General features: G+C 40.0%; 1 pseudogene; it reads right to left on the bottom strand.

The window, feature by feature from the left end:
- Nucleotides 1-14076: 14076 nt before the first annotated feature.
- On the bottom strand, nucleotides 14077-14938 carry LOC150050111 (kit ligand pseudogene; annotated as a pseudogene).
- Between the last annotated feature and the right edge of the window lie 1637 nt (nucleotides 14939-16575).

Here is a 16575-nt window from a genome sequence, read left to right as displayed (position 1 = left end):
CTACAGTATATGGGACAAAGCTCTAACAACATGGCTAAAACAATAGAAAGAGTCTACTTTCATGGAGTTCATTTTATAATTAGGGGTGTGGGTGGAGATGGAGATCTGGATAAGCACAGAACAAACAAAACACAGAATAAATTGAATTCAGATGGGGATGGGTGCTAGGAGGGAAAAATTCAACACAAGTGGTAGGGATGGACAAGCAGAAGGTGAAGCACAGAGCAGCCTCATCCCGCCTCCCCACACCTCTGCCTCCTCATCTCTTCTTCCTGATGCAGAGCCTGGGCTCTCTGCTCTCTTACCCTTTTTGTGATAGGACCTTAGGTGTGCATCCTTGGTATTGGCCTCCACACAGCTCCACACACACAACGTGTGTGTCTCTTATTGATTCCAAAAAATACCTTTTCCAGCCAGGTGCTGGTGGCTCATGTCTGTAATCCTAGCTACTCAAGAGGCTGAGATCTGAGGATCACCGTTCAAAGTCAGCCCCAGTACTAAAGTCTGTGAGACTCTTTTTTTTTTTTGCATTTTATTGTTGCGGTAATGTACAGAGGGGTTACAGTTACATTCATCAGGTAGTGGGTACATTACTTCTCGAACATTGATACCTTAAGAACTTCTTTTTTTTTTCTTTTTTTTTATTGTAATTAGTAAAAGGGTTACATGATATTTGCCAGATAGAAGGTGCATTAATTCACATACATTGATACCCTTTCACATGTCTTGGTACCCGTTTCCCTCCCCCCCCCACACCACCCACCCGTCTTGGATTTCCCCCCTTCCCTATCAAATAACCACCAGAAAATCAGAAGTGGTGCTGTGGCTCAAAGTGGTAGAGTGCTAGCCTTGAGCTGAAGAGCTCTCAAAGATAGCACTCACACCTAGAGTTCAAGCCCCACAACTGACAAAAGAAAAAAAAAACAACCTTTTCCATAAATAGCATGGGCAACAAATTTGTTTACAGCAACATAGGCTTTGCCAAGAATAAACATCATAATATTATTCACATTTGAGCTGGAAAAAAATTCTGAATGATTCCTGTTTTCCCATCTGATTGTTCAAATCTGATAAGTCAGCTTGTTTTTGTTAATAAAATCGCTGGATTCCTCCAGCTCTGGACGTGATGTTTAATGGAATTCACAGAGATTGGAGGCAAATAACTCAATGCAGGGAGTAACTGGATTCACAGCAAGTTCCTATTAAAGGACTAATGAAAGTGGATTTTGATGGTTTTAGGAAGTGTGGCCCTGTCTGGGTGTGCAAACAAGGGCTTCTGGGTCATGGGAGAACTAAGAATAGCACTTTGGCTGTGTGTCCGAGTGGCAACTTCACACATCAGGTCTTTGATAGCATATATTGTTCTCTCTCTGAAAAAAAAAGTTTGTTTTGAAACTCACAAAACTGTTTTTGTTCTAAGGGATGATGGTAATAGACTCATGCTTTCCTCCTCCCACCTTTTAACATTTTAAAGTTTCCATGAAATGTTGTTTTTATGGAACACTTAGGAGAACCAAACAACCAAATAACAATACCACAACTATCTTGATTGTTGTTTCGTAGTTATAAGAAGCCTGACCCTGGTGCTATTGCTTGTTATTATGATGCTTGTCTGGAAAGAGGCTGTGGTTCAGATGTGTTTTAAACAGGTCAGTTAATAAATAGGCTTTTAATAAATTTGAGGGGGTGCTGTTATGGAAAAGAACTTAAAATATGGAAAGAAGGCCAAAAATTTGTTAGTAAGCCGTTTCATTACCATTTCATGTTTAGCCAGAACAGTCAAGAATCCATGGCTTGTCCATGGGACTGCATCTATGTGTGTCCTGTTCTTGGAAACTTGACTCTTAAATTGTATAATCTATTCAGGAACTTGTCTATAATAATGTGTCTAATTTCTGTCCTGTAGAAAAATCTGATAGTGTCGCTGTCCTGAGCATTACCTAATCACCAGTGACTCTGTCAGCATACATTTCAGGATTTGGCAGGATGGGGGATTTGAAACTCAGTTCCTTGGCTTTTATTTATTTTTTGAGTTAGTTTCTCTATTCTACTGTGTTTCTTATTAGCATGCCAAATAAGATATACGGTGTTCATCTTCTGTGTGAGTGTTGGGTTTTCTGTTTCTAACACAAGGACAAGAATGACAGATTTACAGAGATGATACCCACACATGTACAAAGAAAGTAACAGCATACTTAACCTCCGTCCATTTAATTCCTGGAAATGGCATACTGAATAACAGCTCCTTCCTCACATGCATGGATAACACACACACACACACACACACACACACACACACACACACACACACACACACATCTAGCAGGCTCAGATATAGATTGGGAACTTTTTGTTCTTTCTGGAGTTTTGGTTTAGTTTGGTTTTGCTGGTTGTGGGGCTTGAACTCAGGACCTCTTGCTCAAGGGTGACACTTTACCACAAGAGCCACATCTCTACTTGTGGCTATTTTGCTGGTTAATTCGAGGTAAGAGTTTCTCAGATTTGTTGACACAGGCTAGATTCAAACCAAGATCCTCAGATCTCAACATCCTGAGTAGCTGGCATTACAGATATTAACCACCAGGTCCCAGCTTCCATTTCCCTTCCTTTGTGTAGCTAGACTGCTAGCCTCACTGGTCCATCTACACACAGATTAGTTAAGCTTCTCTCCTTCCCCAAACCTACTCTCAGCTTGAGCCATCATCAGAAGGGGCCCAATCCCTCTGTGACTATCCTCCCAAAGGAAAGAGGAAGAAAGAAGGAAAGAGACTGAAAAACTGACTCTCCATGTCCTGTTCAAAATCCACTGACCCTGCACCCCATTTTTCCATACTGGTTCCAGCTTTGCCTACTCTCAACCTTTCTAAGAAAATCCTTTTCTGCCATGTGACCTTGGAGATGATATAGCTCTCATGTCTGAACCTTCTCCTTGACAATAGTAACCATAAATTAGATATCATGCCAATTCCTCCATTAAAGTTCTCCAATGTGTTCATTCTTTTAGACTTACAATAGAATCTAGGCCTCTAAGGCTTTGTGTGCTCTCACCCTTGCTTCCCTCCACAGCCTCCCCTCCAAGAGCCACTGAGATCATTAGCCCTGGGCTTACTATACTGGCTGGCAGGAATGCCTTTCCCATTCTTACAAGCTAAGCTGCTTCTCAACCTTCAGATACTCTTAACTTTAGAAAGGCTTTTTTTCTGTTTGCTCAGTCCATGCTTTATCCCTGTGCCACCTCCTTCTTTTAATCCACCTCATCTTCTACACCGGTGTATCACACAGAATGGGTGTTCACAAAGACTGTGAGTGGATAGGAAGGTGCATGATACAGGATATTCTTATTCTACTCCTGTGCTACCCTTCCAGGACTGAATACCCATCTCAGACTTTTCAGACCCTCCAGCTCAACCAAAGAGCTGAACCTATTCTGAGATTCAATCCTGTGCTCAAAGACCCACTCCTTAGTTCAGTTCAAATTCTATCATGTGACCTATGGGTGTGAGAAATTGAATCCTGGTGCCTGTAATTCCGGAGTGCACAAATACTGAGCCTTGTGCTACAAAGACCGTCCAGTCTATAAAGGTGATCATGATCCTCCTGTCATCTTACAAGCAGTGGTGCCCCAAGACACCAAAGTTATGCCCATCCCAGAAACTGAGTTTCCATTTCACCATTTCTTTCTGCTTATTTATTTATTGACCTAGAATATTTCATGAAGACTGGAATGATGGCATTCATACTGAAAGGATGCTATCAGTTTAGAATTCATGCTGTCAGGATAAATAGAAAACCCTGCACTATTTGATTATCTTGCAAGATATTAATGGCTATCCATAAGTGTCTAATCAAATGATCTGTTTTTTCTAGAAACTGCAGGAACCATCCTTTGTTTGCCTTCCCCACACTTGTGCTTTTTCTTCTAAGACCAAGAAGGCTAACTGGCTTGACACAGCCATAAAACCACCAGCCCTCTTCTTTCCCACTGTGAGAGCAGTATTCACATGATGGGTGAGGGCCCCAGAAGAAAGCTGCACTGTTTTGCTTCCTAGAACTCTTCTGGTTTTTTTTGGGGGGGGGGGTTGGGTTTTTTTTTTTTGCCAGTCCCAGGGCTTGAACTCAGGGCCTGGGGACTGTCCTTGGGCTTTCTCAAGGCTAATACTCTACCACTTGAACCACAGCACCGGCTTTTCCTGTGTATGTGGTGCCAAGGAATTGAACCCAGGTTTTCATGTATGCTAGGCAAGCACTCTACCACTAGGCCAAACTCCCAGTCCTTTCTAGAACTCTTCTAAATTCTGCTTGAAGAACTGAAAATTGGTCAGTGGTAAGAGATTTCTGTCAGATTAACACTTCCCATCATCTTTTTCTTTCTAAGAACTATGAAAATACCCCAAAATACAATCACATGTGCTAGAAACAGCCAGTTCAGGGACAGAACTGCAACATGTCGCCAGAGCTTCTGCCGACTGAAAGGCCTGAAGCCTCTCTCACACTATTCCTTTTCCTATTTCTTTCTCAACTCTACTCCTTTTCTGGCTCCAGTGGAGTTATTCACATGGACAGAATTAACTCAAAAGTTGTTTCCAATTGATTATATAATGTATTTTCAATTATGATAGTGAATTTTATTCCATTCAGTTTATCCACCTACGGTCATTTCCACACTTAAATTGTTGAGGTGTTTTATAGGCTTACATTTTGTAGGAAGTTCTCAAAACCCTCAGTTTGACACACTTGCACCATGCTTAAGTACTTTTCATCACAGATGACTAAAGGCTACTACAGCACACTTTAGTAACAGAAAGGCCTGGAAAAAAAATCTCTTCATAAACTAAAATATCTCAAACAAAACATTAGGTCACTAAAACTGTATGAGAATACAAGACATTACCTCAAAATTATATTTTTTTCTTTTACCAGCCATGGGGTTTGAACTCGGGTCCTGAACCCTGAGATCTTTTGCTCAAGGCTAGTGCCCTACCACTTTAAGCCACCGTACCACTTCTAATCAGAACTAAGAGTCTCACAGACTTTCCTACTGAGCATGGCCTTGAACCATAATCGTCAGATGTCAGCCTCCTGAGTAGCTAAAATTACAGGCATAAGCAACTAACTTATACACAGTTCACATCAAAATTTTTATGTTTTATGAATTCAAGAATGGTTTACCATAACAGTGTGTATGTATGCATATAGATCAATAGATAATAGATAGACAGATAAATGACAGATAGATAGAAATGGTAGCTAATAGAGAGAAATAATGTAGATGATAAGATTGATAACAGACAACCATGATTTCATCTCAGAGTGATATATTTATGACTGCAGTCTCCTTTACTTTTTATGTTGATTATACTTTTTTCATATATTTTTATTGTAATTAATAGAAGGGTTACATGATATTTGTCAGATAGAAGGTGCATCAATTCACATACATTGATACCCTTTCACATGTCTTGGTCCCCATTTCCCTCCCCACACCCCCACCCCTCATCTTGTTTTCCCTCCTTCCCTATCCTCTTTCAAATAACCAAATGCAAATATATCCGATATATCAGGTAACAAAGTGAGATACTGTAACAATGTTGATTATACTAAAAAGAAAACTGCAAAGCAGGGAGTAAGAATGCAAAATTTAAAATGATGACAAAAACACAAAGGTAAAAATGAAAATAGGAACAAAAGAAAATAATTTTCTGAGTATTTGTACAATTCAATGCTTTACAAAGATATTATTCAAGATGAGTATAATGTATCTGCATTTTTCTTATCTTCAAAACAAATGAAAATATACTTACCTCAAAAGAAATTGAATAAATTGTAACCTAGTTACAATGGAACAATGAGAACTTTAAATCTAAACCCTCTTGCCAAAATTCCAGAGAATTTCTATGAAGGCTGATCAAATTTTCAAAGCCAAGAAATAGGTAATTCCAATTTCATCTTAAATGTCATCTGGACCAGTATGGCTGAGGTACAGATCAGTGGTGTGTGTGTGTGTGTGTGTGTGTGTGAGAGAGAGAGAGAGAGAGAGAGAGAGAGAGAGAGAGAGAGAGAGAGAGAGAGAGAGAGAGAGAGAGAGAGAGAGAGAGAGGGCTTTGGCCCCACTATGAATGCAGTTGTAGGACAATACCAGAAAATACTTTACAATTAGTTTTACACATTGTATTAGATAATTCACCTTGAGAACAGACTAAAAGAAAATAATGAAGACACTTTCCTTATGATTATTGATGAAAATATCAAAAGTGAAGCAGCAGTAACTATGATCCAGGCATAGAATAAAGTTAACCATAAGCCTGCTGAAGAGACTCTATTCTGACATGCAAGCACAAGCTATATCACAAAATTTGCCATTCACATGCTTTTCTGGATTTTTGACTTGAGCTAGCTCCTTGGATGAGGAACTTTCTGAATAGAGCTTCTCAGGCAGGAGATTGGTAGAGGAAAAGAAAGGGAGAATAGCAGGGGAAGAGAGGGTAGAGTCTGCTATGCTGAGTCCTGAGGGTTGAGGGCAATTTTCTGGAAAGGTTTGCTGAGAACCTTGGCTGCCTTTTCTCACAACCACTGGCAGATAGGAGAATCCACTCTGATCATGTATCTAAAATAAGGGCTCCGATAGCAGCCCTATGAAGTAAAAGTAGAAAAATAATGATCTAGTTGTATTACAGATTAGTACATGGGTTATTTAAAATAAAACTCTTTGAAATATTCATTTTCTTATTTAAACTTTAAATTTGACTTAAAATGGTTGTTTTATTTATCATTTTCTGTTAATTTTATGTATATCAAAAGAGGCTTTTATTTCTGTTTTGCTTAATGTTTGGCTATTTTCAAATGGAATGCTTAAATTTCCTTCTACACCCAATCCCCTTCACAAGCTTAGCTATTTCATGACCTATTGCTGTGAAACAATCACAAAAACTTACCACATGTCCCACATATTCCAAATGGGTACCTGAAACTAGATATAGAATCAAATACAATATACATTATGCTATTTCAGATGCAGACATAGCCATGACAAAGTTTAATTGATAAATTCGATACAGTCAAGGATTAGCCACAGAAATAATTTAAAAAGAACTGTTATACCCATATGCTATATTAAAAGGGTTATTTAAAACTTATGAATTATTTTTGGAACGTTCCACTTAACATTTTTTGGACTATAGTAGACCACATGTAACCGAAACCATGGAATGCAAAACCTGGGAGAAGTGGGTGGAGACTATTGAAATACATTGCTCTTTCTCACAGTTCTATGGGTCAGAAAGCTCAAGACCTCTCTTGCTCTCCCCTGGGTTGATACATGCCACTGATAGCTTGGCTGGAAGGAGAATCCAAGACAGCCCCATTCAGAGAGCTGGCTGTTAACTTGACCTCCTCCACATGTTCTTCCATGTGGACACTACAGTGGGCTTGCCTGGAATTCTTCTGCATCTGGAGGTCTCAAATGCCAAGTGAGGGAAGTCTCAGATTCAAATTGGTGGACGCACAGACTCCTGACTCCTTCCATTCATCAAAGGTTATCAGATACTTAGCTCTGATTCACAGAGATAGAGAACCAATCATTCACAAACGACTACACAATCTGTGATGGTACAGCCTTTAACTTTTCAAAACACGTTTTAAAGTAAAATGCATCAATTCTTGTCAAAGCATGATACAAATCTTCACTATCATTTTCTTCTAAGTGTTCATGATACAAGAATCCCAAAGAAATCTATATCTTAATACCAGAAGCTATGAGTGTGTTAAGTTAGAGTGAGAGTGTGGGTTAAGGTGGTAAATGGAATGTAAATTTGCTAAATAACTGGCTCATCAAGGTAGGGTCGATGAAATCACAATGACCCTTAGCATTGGGAGAGAGGGCAGAAGGGGCAGGAAAGAAATGATAGAATTAGGCTCAGAAAGATGCACTGCTGCTGGCTTTGATGATAATGTGATGGCCACAGCCTCCGAAACAAGAGGAGCCTCACAAAGCTAGAAAAGTCAAGAAAACAGGTTCCAGGAAGCATCACAATGCTGTCAACACCTTGACTCAGGGGCCCACTGAGACCTGCACCTGGCTTCTTAACAGCACAACTAGAAGATAACAGTTCTGCAGGAGGTTTTTTTCCATATATTTTTTATTGTAATTAATATAAGGGTTACATTATATTCACCAGATAAAAGGTACATTAATTCACAAACATTGATACCCTTTCTCATGTCTTGGTCCCCATTTCCCTCCCCCACCCCTGCCCCTTATCTTGTTTCCCCCCCTTCCCTATCCTATTTCAAATAACCAAATAAGTATCTATACAATATATCAGATAACAAGGTGAAATACTGTAACAATATGAGATAACCAAGGGACAGCAAAAGAGATGAGAGATAACATAGTACATTAAGGAAAACACTCATTATATGGCTTTTGTTTCTATATCCTGGAGGTCCTTTCATGTAGTGTCATACTATATGGCTTTATGTATCTAGGTTTTGCTCTATTGTAAATCTCTGCTAGGAGAGCCGAAGGTTTCTACTGATTATGACAAATGAGGGAAACCATTGAGCCTATGTTCCTTTGAGTTTGGCTTACTTCACTTAATATGATTTTTTCTAAGTCTTTCCATTTCCTTACAAATGGGGGGATATCATTCCTTCTGACAGCAGCATAGAATTCCATTAGGTGTAAATACCACATCTTGTTGATCCACTCATCAACTGAGGGGCATCTGGGTTGGTTCCATATCTTTGCTATGGTGAATAGTACTGCAATGAACATTGTTGGGCTAGTGGCTTTAGTATGTCCTTGTTTCTGGATGATTGGGTAAATTCTGCAGGAGTTTTTTGTGTATGTGTGCCTGTCCTGGGGCTTGAAATTCAGAGCCTTGCTACTGTTCCTGAGCTTTTTTGCTCAAGGCTAGTGCTCTACTACTTAAGCCATAGCTCTATTTACAGCTTTTATGATAGTTAATTGGAGGTAAGAGCCTATGGACTTGTGTACCGGGGATAGCTTCAAATTGCAGTCCTCAGATCTCAGCCTCCTTAGTAGTTAGCATTACGGGCATGAGCCATCTGGTACCAGGTTCTATGGTTTTAAGATATTGCATTTGTGGTAATTTGTGACTACAATAATGGAAAACTACGTATAGCCCCTTGACAGCCTTTATAAATCTAATAGATTTTGTTAATCTAATAGATCAGCCTTAGAATTGCAGAAAATCCATGTTCTCTTAAGCATGGCAACACTGATTTAAACCTCATAACATTCCCATGTGCTTACCTACTTAAAGTCATAAGTCTAAAACCAATTTTACATTTCAAATGCAAACCACAGCTAGAAAGCCACATGCTTTTCAATTGTACTAGACTGAAAAAATGAGCACATGGGTTACTGTAAAGAGGATGAAAATATTTTCATAAATTGAGTCCCCTGGGAGCCCTGATCCTGAGTAGGCTGCTTTGGCAGTCATGTTCTCATTTGTCATTTTCTGCTCATTCAGGCTAACGGCATCCAGGGCTCCTATTGACACTTTAAGTGCCCAGACTTCAGGAATCCCAGTTGACATGCTTCCATTCTCTCTCTGCCTAGCATTCTGTCTGAAAGCAGTGCCAAGTGAAGAACTCAGTGGTCATTAGTGAATTGGTCAATGCTCTTGGTGGTCTAGAGTGGTGACTAATTCTTTACAATAACTAGTTTGTTCTCCAGTTGCTACTTTCATTGAGAAAACTAAGGGGAAAATGGAGTCTGGAGTGTGGGGTCTGGTGCTCACTTTATAGTATGCTTCCACTTTCCCCCCTTGGGGTAGAACTTAGTGGTGTTAGGGAGCTTCTCTTTCTTTGTCTAGGGAAGATAATTCTCCCTCCTCCTTTGGAGCTGGTTCTGATGAATTAAGCATAATGTGAAGGATCCTACCCCTTGCTACTAATGGGTTCATGAATCTTAGCCATGACCAGTCTGTGGCAGGGAATCCTACCATGCTTGATCACAGTTAGAACATGACTCAAATTCACCCCCACTTAGCTGGAAGGAGAGCCTGATATTCCATTATAGAAGACAGATTCTCTCTGACATTGGTGCTAAAAAAGGAATTGTATGGGCTGGGAATTTGGTCTAGTGGTAGAGTGCTTGCCTAGCATGCATGAAGACCTGGGTTCGATTCCTCGGTACCACATACATAGAAAAAAGCCAGAAGTGGTGCTGTGTCTCAAGTGGTAGAGAAAGCCTTGAGAAAGCCCAAGGATAGTGCTCAGGCTCAAGGACTGGCAAAAAAAAAAAAAGGAATTGTATTTCTTTTGCAGCTAGTGGCCTAAGGGTAAATATCAACAAAGGAAGGGGAGAGAAAGCCAGGATTAACACAGTTATGGTGGTTATGGAAACAAATGCTATTAGCACTAGTTTACCCTTGGACTCCTGCAGTGTGAGGCTTCATCCTGTGAGGAAGAAAGAATCAAGATTATTTTCCCTTTCACAAGTAAGAAAGCAGGGGTTTAAAGGACACCTAGACCTGGGCCTGATGGCACATCCTATAAAACCAACACTTGAAAAGCAGGCAGGAGGTTCATGATTTTAAGGTCAATCTGAGCTATATAATAAGATCCTTTCTAGGTAGATAGACAGACAGACAGACAGATCATAAATAGACAGATAGATAGATAATACATTGTGAAAGGTGCTTAAAGGTTGCTTTTGACAAAAAGCAGGAACTCCTTACTTGGGCCCATGAATGAACTAAAGTTAAAAAACTTGGAATTCCATACTCCATTTTGTATACATGTCTTTTTGTGTTTCTTTGAGCCATTCTCCCCTGCAATCATTTTACAAAATACCTTGGAAGGAACAAACAGGAGACCAAACCATCTGTTGTTGTCAGTGACTCATTTTAACCTGGCCACTGAGACAATGGTTGTCAGACTACCTGCCTTCACCTCTGACCACCAAAATATACCCAGGACTGGGGCTGTTTAACTTATGTAACTCTCCCCCTCTTCTCCAAGTTCTTTGTTTAAACCTACAGCTCATGTCTGTATCCTGAAGATAGCTAAAGATGGGTTAAAGTGCTGTTTTTCCGTGGCTGCCCATACTACTTAATAATTCTCTTTTCTATGTACTTCTTTGTGTCTCTATTTGGCGCATAAAGGCAAGTGACCTGACACACAGAGGTCGTAGAATTTGGTTCTGGGTCTAAAACTCTGGTTTCAGTATGACTCCAAGAAGAATCTCTCATAAGACCCTCATCTTACTATGTTGTCTCTCATCTCCTTTGCTGTCCCTTGGTTATCTCATATTGTTATAGTATCTCACTTTGTTATCTGATATATTGAATTTATTTGTATTTGGTTATTTGAAATTTGATAGGGAAGGGGGGAAAACCAAGACGGGTGGGGGGAGTAGGGGGGAGGGTAATGGGTACCAAGACATGGGAAAGGGTATCAATGTATATGAAATAATGCACCTTCTATCTGGCAAATATCATGTAACCCTTTTACTAATTACAATAAAAAAATGCAAAAAAAAAAAGACCCTCATCTACCTTGACTGAGGACTCGGGTCTTAGAGCCTGATCTCATTTCTTATAAATTGCCTCAGACTTTGGGATTGAAATAAATACTGTTGTGTCTTGGCTTGTGACTACTCAAGTGGTCAATGTGTTGACAGGATAGGCAGGAATAACAGTAATATTTCCTGGTTAAAAAAATTGCGGGCATTTTCAGAAACACATGGTCTTTACTTCCCATGGGGAGAATGTGGGTGCTCCCTTATGGAGGAATGTGAAGAACTGCAGAGTTGTCCTTTTAGCTGGAAGGAAAAGGGACCTCTTACCCAAGACGTTTTGTTTGTGTTTGTAGTGCTGCAGATTGAACTCTGGGCCTCATACTTGCCAGGCAATTGTCCTACCACTTGAGACTTGCCTCTAGCCCCTTAAATATCTTGGTTATTTTTTGTTGTTGTTCATATGCTTTATTGAACCTTAGTGTCTTGAAAGAAAAACTGACAAGCCATGTAACTCCCAATGAACTAACACATATAATAGGCACATGACAGCTCCCTCTCCTACTGTGTCAAATTTTATGACCTACTAACTTTTGTTACTTAGCGCTATGAAGACCATATCCTTGAGTGCTAAAACGTAACTTTAAAAACAAAAGTGTATGTACTCTGCTTTCAAATTCAGTAAATAGCATTGTCATAGGCCCTAGCAAATTGAAACCCTTGCATAAATAAGCATCAGTCTGAGAAGTATGAATATTTATAATCTCTACACTTAGACATATTGCTCATGTTAACCTATGCCTATTTTCCTCCATATAATCTCTGCCACACACTGAGATAGTTCTTTTCAGCAATTAAAATGATCTCTTTATTTTATTATGAATCATGGTATATCTGAGAGCATGAACATGTTGATAAAGCCACCCTCCTCACAAGACTTGTATCTTAGAGCAAATGCTGCGTGCTGAGTACTGAGAAACCAAAGCACTTCGTAAAGGGATCACAGAAATCATCTGCTTTCATTGGTATGAAAAAAGAGCAAAGGCCACATACTGTAGTTGTACTTGGATTAGCTTTGCCAAAATCTAAGCATACTTGAACTTCTTGGATTTTTCCTTTAAAACTAACAGAAAGGTAACAGTTTTCATGCATATTTCAATAAGTACACTGAAAATGATAGTCACACATGGTTAAGGATGTTGTCTCAACATGAAGTAAAAATGAAAAGTTTTAGATTCTTTTATATATTTGCACATAATATGTTAAAGTAATCTTCATCAAAGAGAGGTTTAAAGAAAAGTTATTCTTCAACTGGCTAGGTGTTCTCTTGACTATTAAAAAAATGGTATGGGGAATTCACCTCAGGTCTTTGAGAGTCTAGTTTGAAAGCACTATGTCCATCTTTGAAATTCCTGTCAAATTGACTTTTAATATGGCAAATGCTGTCACACATTTGAAATAGCAAATGGACATGCATAACTACATAAATCTCTTTTTACTTTTAATTCATTAATCCTGATGAATACAGTGTGTCTGATGCTGTTTTAAATAAATGGGTCTTTTAAACAGATACTATAAATAAAGTTTCCTGATTCTTTGCATTCTTATCAAATCCAAGTAATCTAGTTTTCAACACCTGTTACAGCATGTGGGTGCAATTTTCTAACCTTAGGCATTAAATATCCTAATTTATTTTTTTACTCTCTCCCATGATGGAAACTTAAAAAAATGGGACATTCATTGATTCTCTCCCAAGTCCAATTTCATTAACTCTGAAATAGTTCCAGAATATAAACATGTCATAATATATTTTGCAAACACGATGTGTGCACTCTAGAGTGGTCAAGGGGAAATGCCAACTTCACTAGAGGAGCCAAATGTCCCCATTCTTCCTCTGGTCAGTGTTAATTCGTCCTGCGATGACTCTTTTGAGAGTCTTTACTGTGTCAAAGCATCACATTTCGAATTCAGGACGTGATCCTCTGCCTGGGTAAAACCAACTAGCCATGTTCATTGTTCTAGCTGGGTAGGGCTGTGTGTGGTCCAAGATCTGACCCTTCTTAATCAGCAACTACAGCGGATGTGTCTGCCCACTCCAATCAAGGTTCCTATTTCTTTCTACTGCATGATGTTACAGTAGAGTTTTTTTTAAATTGTTTTTCTAGATCCCTTTGAGAAAAAAAAGTTATTTCCCCCACTATGCAGGCTGAAATCTACTTGCAGAGACAAAGCTAACTGCAGGCTGCAGGCTGTAACTGAAGAGTAAAGCAGTTTTTCTTTCGGGAGCCATGCAACTGCCATGTATGTGTGTGCACTGGGGAAAATGGGTTTGCTCTCCCATCATGACTTGCAAGTTCTGAATGAGACCACAAGACCCCCCAGGTCCTTCAAACAGCTTGCTCCTTGCAAATTCTTCTTTATAGGTGATGAATTCTGGGCCAGTTTCACAGTAAAAACACTCTGTTCCAATTTCTGAATCTAATCCATCTAATGTCATGAGTAGCAAGAACAGATAAAGATGAGGTTTGTCACTTCAGACAGAAAAGGAATTTGTCTTAAAACTGCTTCATTTATGAAGCCAACATGAACTGTTACCAGCCAATGTATGAAGGTAACAGTGTTGATACTAGCCCCAAGTACACTTCTTGAAACTCGCTGTCTTTTTCTTATTTCACTATCCTCTTCATGAATCTGTATATTTTCAGCTGCGCTTGTAAGATTTGGTTGTTTCTTCTTCCAGTACAAAGCTCTAAAAGCAAAGCCAATTACAAGAAAGGAGAATGCTGGCAAGCCCATGGCTGCCCATTGTAGCTCAGTCTCCAGTGGAATCGTCAGCCTTGCTACTAACGTTACTGCTGTCATTCCTAAGGTAGCTGGCTGCAACAGGGGGTAACATGAATCGTTTTGTGACACTGACTCTGGGATGTCTCTCAGGACTCAATATTGAAGAAACTGCACACAGCCACTAGTTTCAGATGCCACCATATAATCCTTAAAGCCATCAATGGATCTATTAAAAATCCTAAAGAATTCTAGAGTAAAGCGCCTGGGAATCCAGTCCTCCTAAGTGATCTACTCTGAGTGGGGTTTTCTTCCATGCATTCTCCGAGATCATCCACTATTTTCCCAAGTTTGTCTACAATAGAATAATTACTCAAGCCTTCAGAAATATTGGAAAAGTTGTCCAGAAGATTCGTTAAACTGACTGACAATTGTATTACCATCTCATGTAACCAGCGATGGCTTGGCAAAACGTCCATTCCAGTGACATAGTTGAGGGTTATCATATAGTTTTTTTGGAAGATTTGCAACCAGTTTTGTGATGTCTTTTATGTTATCAGTCACAGGATTCCTACAGATCTCTTTCGTGTTGACAGAGGATTAAATAGGGAGCAGCTGAAGATAAACGCAAGTCTGTTTTACAATGCCGTCTCTCCAAACTCTCATCTCCATTTTGCCACATGCTAGTTTTGAGTCCTTCAGAAAGTTATGTAATCTGTCTTTGTTTCAGTTTCCTCCTCTTAAAATGTCTTGAAAATGTTACCAGTGTGATCTTTTTCAACCCTGTGTTGAACAATCCTTCCCAGTCATGTCATTCTCAACTTGAAAGCTGGAGCTTCAAGGACAAACTCTTGGTATCATTCCTTGATTCCTTCCATTCCTCTGCTTCCCTCCTCACCTGGATCCTGCCTTGGAGTGTAAGCCCCTTATGGCAGGGCTTTCAACTCTGAGTGCTTAGAGCAGTGTTGTGTCTTCTTCATAAGGAAACGCAGTACCACGATCCGGCCTGGGCAGCGGTGGAGCTGTTCTGGAGTTCCAGCATATTGCACAAGCAACAGCAGTGGATAGTCCAAGCGTTGGCAGTGCCCTGTCCCAAGACCCGGCCTTCCCCATCTAGACACAAGGCAGCCAGTGAAGCTATCTTGGTTATTTTTGAGGTAGTATCTTTATCTATGCTCAGGCTAGCTAGAATTGTAATCCTGCTGTTCATACTTCCCTGGTTTGCTTGGTACAAAAGGGCCTGCCACCAGGCACAGCCATTCTGCTGCTCTCACAGCTGGAATAACAACTACTAACTACAGTATCCAGGCTCTAGTTGAGATGAATCATGACCTTTAATACATGGGATGGCTTCAAATGGCCATACTCCATCTCTACTTCTCAGGCAGCTAGGAGTAGAGTGTTGAGACACCGTTCTCAGCTTCATCCTCGGCCAGAAACATTTAATTGAAAGCTCTCCAAGTTATATAATTCAACCATGGTTCACCAGAGAGGTTCAATGCTGGGGTGTGCAGAAGGCCCCCACAATGACCCGGACTCAAGAAAATAAATGGAAGCAACCAGGGTTCCTCAGGCCAGGTCCTCGTCCTTTGATGGAGCCTTTGTGCTTCCATGTCCTTGGTAATACATAATAATTACAATAATGATAACAGATAACACAATACCAGCATCTTACCTGTTTCTGTGTGGATTAACTGAGACGATACATAGAGAGTCCTTAAACCAGCACCAGGAATATAGTAAGCTATTAGCTATTGTTATTCAAAGTGAATATATTTCTACCGAGGAAAGAAAGAAGGCTCCAGGTACTGATGGCTCACACCTGTAATCCTAGCTATTCAGGAGGCTGAAATCTGAGGATCACAGTTCCAAGCTAGCTCAGGCAGGAAAGACCATGAAACTCTTATCTCCAATTAACTACCTGAAAACTGGAAGTAAAGCTGTGGCTTAAAGAGGTAGTCTGAAGTGTGAATTTGGCATTGAGTTGAAGCCATATCTAGAATATCATAGCTGCATAGAAAAGAAAGCCCCCAAACTGCATATTCATCATTCCACTTCTGGAAGAAGCCTGCTTCTCCCAGTTCATTCTTTTTTTGCTTCAACTTCTATGTGCAGTTCCCCCAGCCTACCTGCAACTGGACCTATTAAAATTCTTCGATTTGCACATGGCCTATAAGGGCTTCTTTGTTCACTTCTGGTGGAAATTGTGATGGTGGCAGTGTGAGCTGGAACAAGCCATACTTCCAGCTCACTTTCTTCATCTTCCAGGTCCGAGTGTGGCATTCTCCTCCCCTGCCCAGCTGTACTGG

This window comes from Megascapheus bottae, chromosome 18, assembly GCF_031878675.1.
Source record: "Megascapheus bottae isolate mThoBot1 chromosome 18, mThoBot2.hap1, whole genome shotgun sequence".
NCBI classification, from domain to species: Eukaryota; Metazoa; Chordata; class Mammalia; order Rodentia; family Geomyidae; genus Megascapheus; species Megascapheus bottae.
Note: the sequence above shows the minus strand (reverse complement) of the source record. Positions and strands in the feature narration are given on the sequence as shown.